This window comes from Furipterus horrens, unplaced genomic scaffold (assembly GCF_987537825.1).
Source record: "Furipterus horrens unplaced genomic scaffold, mFurHor1.1.pri manual_scaffold_11, whole genome shotgun sequence".
Classification (NCBI taxonomy): Eukaryota; Metazoa; Chordata; class Mammalia; order Chiroptera; family Furipteridae; genus Furipterus; species Furipterus horrens.
The window spans coordinates 34851296-34863624 of NW_028327181.1; the positions used below are offsets into that span (position 1 = coordinate 34851296).

The 12329-nt window shown below is 42.9% G+C and overlaps 1 long non-coding RNA gene across 1 annotated transcript in view; it reads left to right on the forward strand.

The window, feature by feature from the left end:
• The first annotated feature begins 286 nt into the window (after positions 1–286).
• LOC149997382 (uncharacterized) overlaps positions 287–12329 on the forward strand; it is a 31621-nt gene continuing 19578 nt past the window's right edge. Inside the window, exons 1-2 of the long non-coding RNA XR_016514140.1 lie at positions 287–382; positions 3677–3768. This is a non-coding gene — a long non-coding RNA (uncharacterized LOC149997382). The remainder of the gene's footprint in view (positions 383–3676; positions 3769–12329) is intronic.

The window sequence follows — 12329 nt, forward strand, 5'->3', positions numbered from 1 at the left end:
AAGGAAAGTGGAAGGTCCGTGATGAGAAATGCAGAGAGAGGACGTTTTCTATACGGTGAAGCCGAATACGATGGGATGAAATTCCATTAAGTAAATGAATGTAAATATGAAAAGTGAGCTGACGTAGAAGCACGGTTCAGTTCTATTTTATTTTGTTGAAATGACAAAAAATTTTCCATATTGTGTAGCACCAGATAAGGTAGTATGAAAGTTTTTCTGCCTATAAAAGAGATACTATGTTTCCTTAAAATGTTTCTGCTTCATATCGTTTCAGTCAGGTCTTTGATTACCAAAGAAGACAGTCTTCTGCATCCTAAGAACCGAAGATGTGATAATCACATACTGACCCAGAGCTGCTGTCACAGGACCCCTGCTCTCTCAGGTAAGACCCCTCCTGACACTCACAGGACTCAGAGGGGCAGTGACTGGACACCCCACACTCCCTGCCAGGACTCAGAGCTAACATTCCAGCACCCCCTAATCTCTCATGCTGGACTCCTCCACACCGTCCCATGACCAGGGCTCCGTACTCTCTCCGGTAAGACCCCTCCCGGCACTCAGAGAATCCACGGCTGAAGTGACAGGAGTCTCTATGCAGGCAGAGAGAGTGGAACCCCCCACAGGCTCAGATGCACACTCCAGGAAATGCTCTTCCCTGCTGCCATCTAGTGCACATCCTGAGACCGGCGCCTATGTACTCAGCAGCAGCTCTTACCATTTTGCAAGGGCAATATGAATCTCCAAGGCAACTCACGCCACACCTTGCTCGGGATGTCTTACAAACGCATCCATCGTGGTAGGGCCCGCAGTACCTGTGGCAGGACCCGCTACTCTCACGTGACACTCCTCTCCATGGTGGCTCGGGGGATAGTGTTGCAGCTATGTAGGTGAGATGGAACGCTCTGAAGCCGTGTATAAAGTAAGGAAAGGATTTTAATAATGACCAGGAGTTGGGCAGACCCTGAGCCGGCCTCTAACATGCTCCAACCTGCAATGGAGTCTAAAACGCGGAGTTTTTATACTGATGAGGCCCCCTTTGCTGCTTCTTTGGCGGGAAACGGCCTTAGGAAGAGGGGGCTGGGCAGGACTGCAGGAATGTCTTGGCAGTAACAGGAACAGAAATTTGCAAGGCTATAAGGTTATCTCTGGTGGCAGCATAGCTCTTCAGCCAGGGACGAACTCCCTGCGAAGCAATCTGTCTTCAAAGGGCTAGACATTCTGCAAAGCACAACCTTCACAAATGTTCTAAACCAGACACAAGTAAATGGAAGGTGATAGAGGCTGAGGTCCTTTTAGCTTGTAAATCACCAATTGCTACACTCCTTCTGACATTCCTCTCTTCAAGGCTTTTTAGCAAGTCCTTGCTACTTTTTACAAAGAACATCTGAAGCCCCTACGTGTTTACGTATTTAGCAGACCTTTGAAACTTTTTACAGGGACTATTTGGTGCCCCTACAACAAGATCCACTATTCTGTCTGGTGCGACCTTTCCCCAAACTAACAAGACATACAGCCAGTTTGACCAGACCCCCAGTTCTCCCAGAGAGAGCCCCCTGTTCACAATCATAGAACTCAGAGCTGAAGTGACATGGCCCCTTACTCTGTCAGGTGGGAGCCCCTCCTCATACTCATAGGACCCTGAGCTGATGTCACTGGACCCGCTATTCTTTCTGGGTGAAACCCCTCACCACATTCACCGGACCCAGAGCTGACGTGACACAACCCCTTTTTCTCTCTGATGGGACTCCTTCCAGTGCTCACAAGATGCAGCGCGATTTTCAGAGGACCCCCTACTCTCCCAGACTGGCCGCCTCCACTCACAGGACCTACACCTGATGTCACAGATCTTGCTCTACTCTTGGGTGGAACTCCTCATCACAGTAATAAGACTCCACACCGAAACAACAGGGCGCCTCACTGTCTCTGGTGGGTCAGCCAACGACCACAGGAGCAAAGGCTGAAGTTACCGTACCCTCTGCCATCTCAAGTGTGACCGTACCCGACAATCACAGGACCCAGAGCTGATGGGACAGGATGACCTACACTCTAAGGGAGGGGCCCTTCCCCACACTCAGGAGACCCAGAGCTGATATGACAGAAACCACTGTTCCCGCTGGTGGGACTGTTTTCCAAACTGATAGGAGACAGAGCCAATGTGACCGGACACCCTACTCTCTCTAGTCAGACCCCTCCCCGCAGTCACTGGACACAAAGGTGAAAGGTCAGGACATTCAATTTTACAGGGAGACGCCTTTCTGACCCTCACAGGACACAGTTGTGTAGTAACAGGACACTCCAGCCTCTCATGTGTGATCCTCTCCACATTCCAATGACCCAGACCTGATGTCACAGGACCCACTATGCTCTCAGATGGGGCCCCTCCCCTTGCTCATAAGCCCCAGAGCTGACCGGACACAACCTTTGATTTTCTTTGGCGAAGACCCAGAGCTCGCATTACAGGGCTCCATGCTCTCTTAGGTAATACTTCTCCCAACAGCCAGAGGACCCAGGGCTGATGTGGCAGGTCGCCCTGCCGTGTCAGAGTGGGGCCCCTTTGTACACTCTGCTGCACACTGCCTGCCATCTAGTGCGCATCTGTGGAATAACAGCCGAGACGAGGCCGCCAGGAAATGCTCTTTTTCGTTGCCATCTTGTACATCTTGGGAATAGCACCTGTTTTTGAAGCATCTGCTCTTATAATTTTGCAAGGAGACTTGAAGCCCCAAGGCACCTTACACCACCACTAGCTCAGTATGTTGTGTACACCCGTGTTTCCATTCCAATTCTAATACTCTTCTGCATGTGGGGTTTCTGACTCTCATGTGAGTGAGGTTCCCATGCCTACGTATGTCTAAAATTTGGTTATTTTCATTGGCTAATCTGTGTCATACCTATTGGGTTATTGGACCAGCCTAAAGATTCTTGAGGTTAGAGGAAAGATTGCTTCTCCACCACGTAGGCAAGCGAGCAATGAGGTATTTAATAGGTAAATTTGGGGAGTACATATATGTCACCATTTCCTTAAGTAAGGTTTAGCAATTTAGCTAAAGCAACTTATTCTCAAAACTGAGTGATTATGTCAGTGAAATATGGAACAAGGCACCATTTTAGCTTGTGGCTATAAACCTTTTATTCAAACTTTCAAAGGTGGTAATGAAGGGGGCCAGAATTTTCTACTCGGCATGTTGATCTTAAACTGGCTGTTAAGAAAGGAAAGACTGAGAAATTACTTACGTTTATCATCTCAGTTCTTCCTAAGCAGTTTAATGGCCAAAATTTGGTTTAGGAAAAGAGCTTTAGCACAATCACCTTAGCTTTAGACAGTAATAGTCCTAGCAAAAGCCCGTCCACCCTCTTATCTTACTTCTTGTGTGTTATAGTCTTTGGGGGGTCGCTGAACAAAAATTAACCTGCCGGGTATGCTGCCTTTTTTCTAAATTAACCTGAATGTACCCATTTCACCATTAAAGTCTAAGACTCTGTTCTTCCATTTTCCAAAGTGTCCTTTATGCCCGATATCACCTCATTGTGTTTGGCATTCATTTCAATATGAATTCCCCTTGTGCATGTATTAAACATTGAGTATCTCCTCTTAATCTGATTGTGCGAGTTTGACTATTATCTCAGGTGTCAGAATTTAGAAGGTATGACAAAAGTAGTTTTTAATCTCCCACAGTTTTGGTGAGCCGGCGCGGTGACATTCATGGCAGGGACACTTAACTTCTGGAAGGTGCAGCAGCCGAGAGATCATGGACATCTCTGGCAAAAGTAAGCACTATTTTTTCTTGTTGCTGCTCGTCTTTTTGGTTTATTTCTGCAGGGTTTGGCGTTATTTAGTAATTCTGTGAGTTATTTTCCTCTCTTGTACATTTACATTTGCCTGAAAAATATTTGTGACACTAGGTGCTCCGACTTAGTGAGTCACACGAGCTCTTCATTAACTCTCAGCTCTGCTCACAGGGTGAGGACTTGGTTCTGCTCCTGCATCTGGCCCCTGGCAACTGGGGTCCATTGTCCAGCTCCAGCTCTGGAGTCTGGCTATGGGTTCTTGCTTACAGATGTGGATTCTGTCTCCAGGGTCCGTGGCCCGGGGTCGAATCTGTATTTGGCTGTGTGTCTGGGAGCTGGGGTCTCTTTGGGTGTGTCTTTGTGCGCTGGGTTTGTGTGTGGGGTCCACGTGCAGTTCTGGCTCATGAGTCTGATGTATGGAAGCTGGTGTCCAGAGTTCGCTGTCAGTCTCTGGTGTCTGGTGTCTGGCATTCAGGGTCCACGGTCTGGCTTGGGTCTTGGAGAGAGTTTTTGGATTGGGGCAGGGGTCTGGGGTTCAGCTTTTGGTTCTGAGTCTGCTCCAGGGTCCAGGGTCCAGGGTCCTGAGTCCAGGGTCTGTGTCCGGAGTCCTGAGTGTGTCCTGGGTGTGTGTGAACTGACACCAATTCAATGTCGACAGGAGTTCCAGAGGTGGGGTGCGTTGAAGAAGGAAAGCTTATTGAGTGCAAATAGCTCGGTTTTGGTACAGAACGTCTGTGAGTGGGTGCACAGCGGTTAAGAAACCCAGGATTGTTACGGGTGAGTTGTGAAGCAGCGCTGCTGCGGATCAACTCAGTGGTGCCGCTTCTCAGTTATGGAGCATCACGGCTGTGGGACAGCCCGGGGACAGACTCCCTCAGGCTGCGGTTCTCAGCTCTTCGCTATTTATGTGAGTTCTGTTCCCATCATTCCCTCTTTGCTCTGCCACCTTGGCACAGAAAGCAGCACAAGTTTGCAAAGGAGCCCCTCTGGGTGACAAGACCAGTGCAGGTGAGCAAACAAAAGGCTTCTGGTGTGGTTATTTTTAAATTATGCCATGTTTTCCTCTAGAACTCCTTTTTACCCAAACCGAGAAAGCCTTTCTTTGTTGCAGGCTACTTACATTATCTAGGAGAATAAAAATGTATTCAAAATCCTACCCAAACAGGTTAACTGCTACTGTTATAAGTTTAGACCCTTCAAGACATCTCTACTTGCATAATTATATTCTTCTGCTTCCTCTGGATTTAATTTTTGTTACTCTGGGTTTGTGATATGATGCAAACCTTGTGAATTGCAATAGGTTCTTAAAATATTACTTCTGTCTTAACTATATTGTTTAGATTTTACTTATTTATTTTCAGAGGAAGGGAGGGAGGGAGAAAGAGAGGTAAAGAAACTTGGATGTGTGAGAGAATCATCCATTGGTTGCCTCTCTCATGCCCCCAACAGAGGATCCGGCCACGGCCCAGGCATGTGAAGCAACCGGGAATCAAACCTGCATCCTTTTGGTTCGCAGGCCAGCGATTAACTCACCAAGCCACACCAGCCAGGGCTCCAGTAGGTTTTAATGCATTTTTTTTTTTATTATTCAGTTCCAATTATTTTTAACTACAACTGCGAATTATTTTGAGAGTTATTTAGAAGTGTATTTCATATCTTTTAAATGTAGGGATTTCTACTTACCATGTATTACTGATTACTCTGTTAACTACAATGAGAACAAGAAATTCACTTTATATAATTTCAATCCTTTGAATTTGTTTGAAACTTGCTTCAGACTACAATAGGGTCAGTGTAACAGACGTTCCAGGCGTGCATCTCTGCTGTCATCTCTTGTTCATTTTGGGAATCACAGCGTCGTGCAGGTCAGCGGGGAAAGTTGTGTGCGCTTGGTTGTCTGTGAATGTTGACTCCAGTTTGCTGCTCCCGTTCCTTATATCCTTACGGAATTTTCTGAGGGGGTCTATTGTTTCTTAACGAGGTATGCGCTATCCCTAATGATTATAAATTCTTCTTTGTATCTCTTCTATATAATTTGAGTTTATTATATTGAGTATGTTGTGAATGTGGATCTTCCTGGTAAATTAAACTTATTTATATGAAGTGCTCTTCCTTTCTAGTATTGCTTTTTGCATCGAAGTCTGCTGGATGGTATTATGTCATTTTCACTTGGTATGTTTGCCTGATACAGGGTGAGACAAAAGTAGGTTTAGAGTTCTGAGTACAAGAAACAAAATTTATTGTTGTATTATTATTCAGTGTTCATACTATTAAACCTACTTTTGTACCATCCTGTATAGCTTTTCCCATTCTTTCACTTTCAGTCTTTTTGTACACTGTGTTTTAGGTGATTGATGTTTTTGCCCAGTTTTTGTCTTGTCTTTTTATTCTGTGAATAAGTTCTTTTACAGAGTAGTCTTTAATTTTATAAATTATACATTATAAATCCATTTCTTCATGAAACTTCATGTCCAAAAGTATACCTGATTCCTGGCTGATTTTGTTTAAACGGATCACTAAAAATCCAACTTACAGATGAGGGGCGGGGCCTGTCTTAAGGTGAAAGGCGGAATCGGGCTGGAGGTGAGAGGCAGGGTCAGGCCAAGGCTGTGGGTCCGCGCTGGGTGGGAGGCTCATTGAGGCTGGCAGGCCTGAGGTGAGGGCAGTTGTGGAGGAGAGATGAGCAACTAGGTGGTCCTGAGATCAGGCGCTGCCCGCCGCCTGTCTCCGTGGGTCATGAAATGACACTCATGGCCAAAGGTGATGCAAGCAGTGAAGTCCAGGGAGGTCAGGTGAGCTGCGTGGAGGTATGACGTGAGGGGATTGGGGAGCGGCTACAGCCAACCTGTAAGGAGCAGAAGAGGGTGGCCAGAGTGTTTGTAGGGTACACATCTCAGGTCCCAATTTAAGCGACACTTCCTGTGGGACAACTTTTCTATTTCAATATAGATACTACATTTAGAGAGAACTTTGGTAAATAGGTATCATCATTCTTTTATCCAAGAACTTGATAATGCTTTTCAGTTGTTAAAGTGTCTGTTATTGGGTAGCATTTTCCAATTTTGTTCATGCAGATCTTGTGCATGGTTGTTAAGTTTATTCCCAGGTTTTTCATTGTTTACATGTTTTGTTGTTAGTTTTTTTAAAAATTATATCTTTAACTTACTATTTCTAGAAATAAAATTTATTTCAGCATGTTATTTCCCCTTCATTGTAGTAAATTCTATTTGTAATACTTTTTAGTTGATTCCCATTAATTTTCAATGTAAATATGCTATCACTCAACAATGATCATTACATTCTTGTAAGCGTATATGATGTAGGAATAGTTAAAACATGTAAGAAAAGAGAAAATGAGGTTCTGTTAGGAGCTAGAAAATATTTTCTGTTGGTCACAAATATCTCCACGACTAAAGAATAGAGTAACATCATTCTTAGCATTTTAAACTAGGCCATAGCCTGGATACATGGTATTATAGAAATCCAAAGTACTTTGTTAGTGGAAACGTGCTCCAGGTAGGCTCTCTGAGGAACACACGACATAGCAAAGGTCCACACTTTGAAAGAGGAAAACTTTTGATGGTGAATTCCGGAATCCAAAAGAGTAAGGCCGTTTGTTCTAAGTGACATTATGAAACAGTTATTCAAGTGCTTTGTGAGCAATGAAAAGAAGCAGTGACCCTCAGATGCCTACTGTGTTTATCACAGGGTATAGGAGACTGAATTGTAGTCTCCTAGGTTGTCAGATCTTGTTTTGCCTCCTACTCTTTTCAGGTGACTTCTCAGCCTGGGACACTCCTCCCCGATATTTGCAGGACAGCTGGCCTTTTTTGTTCTGTAAGTTGCAGACTCCATGCTGCCTAATCAAAGAAAGGCAGCATTTCTGGCCTAGGAAGCTAAGTGACATGCTGTTTTAATTCGAGTGGACTCTTCATGATATGGAGCAGGGTTTCTGGATCTTTTGGGCCAGGTAATTCATTCTCCTGGGGGACTGTCCTCTGCGTAGTAGGTGCTTTTTGGCATTCATGACCTCTGTTCACTGCATGCAGATAAGACCCTCCCTTCCCCCACCCTCATGACAATCTAAAATGGCTCCAAACATTGCCTGGTGTCCCCTAGGGGGCAAAAATCACTTTTGTTTGAGAACCACTGATTTTGAAGCTTTTATCATTTTTGAAACCAGAATGATCTGGCTTTGGTATGCAGTATTATTATTTTTCCATGTCAATTATTTTCTAACTCCAACTGTGACTCATTTTGGAGACTTATTGGAAACATCTAATATAGGGATTTTCTTGTTACCTTGTTACTGGTTTCCAGGTTAATGGCAAAGAAGGCAATAAAGGTAGTTTATGTGGCATTCGTTGGAACTTGCTTTACAGCTTTCGTCAGTTTTTGAAAAGTTCTAAGTGTGCTTGAAAATCATTGGTAATTTGTGTTGTTTGCTGCAAGTTCCTTAAACAATGAGAAAAATAAAAATTACTCAGAATGCTACACTGAGAGGTAAAAACTAAAATAAAATAAAATTGTAATCATTTTATGTATGTACCCTTCCAGACATGTGTGCAGTCAGTGTTTCCTTCCGTTTCCACTGGATTTCATTTGCTATTTTAGGTTCCTAATACGCGTGCAAAAATGCTCACACGTCCGCCCTCCAAGGGTTGTGTGACGCTCACCGCTGGTAGCGATGGGGCTTGGCCAGCGCCGCGTGGCACCCCTAAGTTGGCGAAGTCAGAGCACATCCAGGGGTCCCCTACTTGACCTCAACCCTCCTCCACTCCCCCTTCCTCCCCGCCCCAGGGTCAGCCCACGTGTGTGCTTCAGCCAGCCCTGTCTTGAGAAGGTTATGATCTCGTGGTGAAGAGAAGTGAGCAGATCAGTGACTGCAGACAGCATAGAATGACCGGTGTCCTGGTATGGATGCGTGTACACACACACACGCTCACACACAGACACACACTCACACACACACACACACTCAGACACAGACACACACTCACACACACACTCAGACCCAGGCACACACTCATACTCTGGGGAAGGAGAGGAAGTTAATCTCTGTCTTCAAGGTGCTTTCAGTCTAGTGGGAGAGATCGCAGAAATAACTGCACCCTGCGACGTGCTGAGAGGAAACAGCCTCGCTGGCGGGAGGGGACAGACCTTCCCGTCTCCACTTAGCAGCTCAGGGTGTCAGTCTCTCCACGTCCTGCCCTCCCTTGTTGTCCTTCATCTCCTAGGTGTAGCCTTCTGGGGAAGATGTCGTGTGGTCTCAGTGTGCGTTTATCTAATTACTAGTGATGCGCGGCATCATTTCACGTATTGTCCGTTTCTGTATTTTTTAGTAGGAAGGAAATGCCTGTTTACACCCTTTGCCATTTTTAAATGGATTCATCTATCATTTTATTGTTGAGCTGTAACTGTTTATAAAAGATTCTGGGCTACTATCTCCTTATCAGATACTTGATCTGCAAACCTATTCTTCTATGCCCTAGGCTGTTTTACTTTATTGGTGGGGTCCTTTGAATCATAATTTTTAAACTTTTGACAAAGCCCAATTTATCTTTTTTTTCCCTTGTGTTGATTCTGTCTTTGGTGTTTTATCTGAGGAATCATTACCTACTCTAAGGTCAAAAAGTTTTACACCCATGATTGATTGGATTTTAAGATCAGTGTGTTAATTTCTGCATAATAGGCAGCTTGGATTATCTAGGGAAACCAATTGAGGAAGTGTTGTCACTTTAACAATATTAAATCTTCCTGTCCATAAACATGCGTTTTTATTTATTTAGGTGTAATTCAGTTCCTTTCAATGATGTTTTGTAGATTTCAGGGAACAGATCTTCCAGTATTTTCTTGAAATGTTTCCTAAACACTTTATTCTATTTGGTGCTATTATAAATGGAATTGTTTTTGTAATTTTCTTTTCAAATTGTTAATTTCTAGTATATAGAAAGACAATGGGTTTTTGTATATTCATTTTATATCCTTCAAGCTTTGTTTTTATTATAAAATACCAAGTAATTTACATTGTAATTGAATTTTGTTATGCTCTATTGAATTTTTGGGTTGTTTGAATGTATTTCTTTGCTCCAATAGTCTGAGTTTTTGTTTGTTTTCTTGTTTCTTTTAGAATTCCTTATGATTTTCCACATACAAGAACCTGTCATGTAGAAGTAGATAGTTTCACTTCTCCCTCTCCAATCTAGATGCCATTATCTTCTCTTTTCTTTTTATTGATTTTTTCAGGTGACATTGGTCAATAAAATTATGTACGTTAAAGGTGTACAATTCTATAACACAATTTAGGTATATTGTAGTGTGTGTTCACCACCCCAAATCAAGTCTTCTTCCATCACTCTTTATCCCCCAGTGACCTTCTCCTACCCCTCCCCACCCTGCTTTTTCTCTGGTAATCACCACACTGTGGTCTGTGTCTATGAGTTTGTTTGTCTTTTTGCTTAACCCCTTTATCTTTTTCACCCAGTCCCCCAGTGCCCTCTCCCTGACAGCTGTCAGTCTATTTTCTGGACCAAGGAGTCTCTTTCTGTTTCGTTTGTTAGTATATTTTGTTCATTAGATTCCACATGAAGGTGAAATCATATGGTACTTGTCTTCCTCTGACTGGCTTATTTCACTTAGATAACATTCTTCAGCTCCATCCATGCTGTCGCAGAGGGTAAGATTTTCTTCTTTTATATGGCCGATTAGAATTCCATTGTGTAAACGTACCACGGCTGTTTTCTCCTGTCGTGTACTGATGGGCACTTGGGCTGCTTCCATGGCTCGGCGATCGTAAACAATGGTGCGATAAACACAGGGGTGCGTGTATTGTTTCAAATTAGTGTTCTGGGTTTCTTCAGATATATTCCCAGAAGTGAGATGACTGGGTCAGAAGGCAGATGCATTTTTACTTTTTGGAGATAACTCTACACTGCTTTCCACAGTGGCTGCACCAATCTGCATTCCCACCAAGAATGCACAAGGGTTCCTCTTTCTGCACATACTCAGAAGCACTTGTTGCTGATTTCTTGATGGTGGCCATTCTGACAGGTGTGAGGTGGTATCTCACTGTGGTTTTAATTTGCATTTCTCTGATGATTAATGAAGTTGAGACTTTTTTCAGATGTCCATTGGCCATCTGTGTGTCCTCTTTGCAGAAGTGTCTATTGAGAATCATTGTCCATTTTTTAAATTGGATTGTTTATTTTGGTGGTAGTTGTGGAGTTTTTAATAAATTTTAGATATCAACCCCTTATCGGAAGTACCTTTGGTGAATATGTTATTCCATTCAGTAGGTTGATGGTTTCCTTTGCTGTGCAAAAATTTTTAGTTTGATGTATTAATAGTTGGGGGTTTTTTTTCTTCTTCTTCTTCTTTTTATCCCTTGCCTGAAGTGATGTATCAGAAAAAAAAAAATCGCTACAGGAAATGCCTGGGATTTTCCTCCCTATATTGTCTTCTTGGATTTTTATGGTTTTCAGTCTAACACTTAAGCATTTTATCCATTTTGAGTTTATTCCTGTGTGTGGTATGAGAGGTGATCTAGTTTCACTTTTTTGCACATATCAGTACAATTTTTCCAATGCCATTTATTGAATAGACTCTCCTTACTCATTGTATGATTTTGTCTCTTTTGTCAATAGATTAATTGGCCAGATAGGTGTTGGTTAATTTCTGGGCTCTCCTATTCTGTTCCATTGATCTAGGTATCTGTTTTTAGGCCAGTTCCATGCTGTTTGATTACTCTGGCCTTGTCCTATAGTCTCACGTCAGGTAGTGTGGTTCCCAAAACTTTTGTTCTTTCACAAGATTTCTGAAGCTAGTCAGGGTCTTCTGTGGTCCATATAAGTTTTAGGAATATTTGTTCTACTTTAGGGAACACTTTTTGTATCTTGATAGGAATTGTGTTGAATCTATAGATTTCTTTGGGTAGTATGGACATTTCAATGATATTAATTCTCCCTATCCATGAGCACAGTATGTGCTTCCAGTATTTGTACCATCCTCAGTTTTGTTCTTCAATGTCTTATAATTTTGTGAGGACGTATCTTTTACAATCTTGGTTAGTTTTATTCCTAGGTATTTTACTCTTTTTGAAGCAATTGTGAGTGGGATTGTTTTATTCATTTTCCTTCTGTCAGTTTCTTATTTGCATATAAAAACGCAACTGATTTCTAAATATTAATTTTTTATCCTGCTAGTTTGCGGGATTCATTTATCAATTCTAAGAGTTTCTTAGTGGAGCACTTGGGGCTCTCTATGTACAATATCATGTCATCTGCAAATGAAGACAGTTTGACCTCTTCCTTTCCAATTTGGATGCTTTTTACTTCTTCTAGTCAAATTGCTGTGGCTAGGACTTCCAGTGCCATGTTGAATAAGAGAGGAGAAGTGGATATCCCTGCCTTGTTCCTGATCTTAAGGGAAATGTTTGTCGTTTTTGCCCATTGAGTATGATGCTGGCCTCAGGTTTGTCATCTATGGCCTCTCTTATGTTTAGGTATGTTCCCTATGTGCCCACTTTGCTGTGAGTTTTCTTC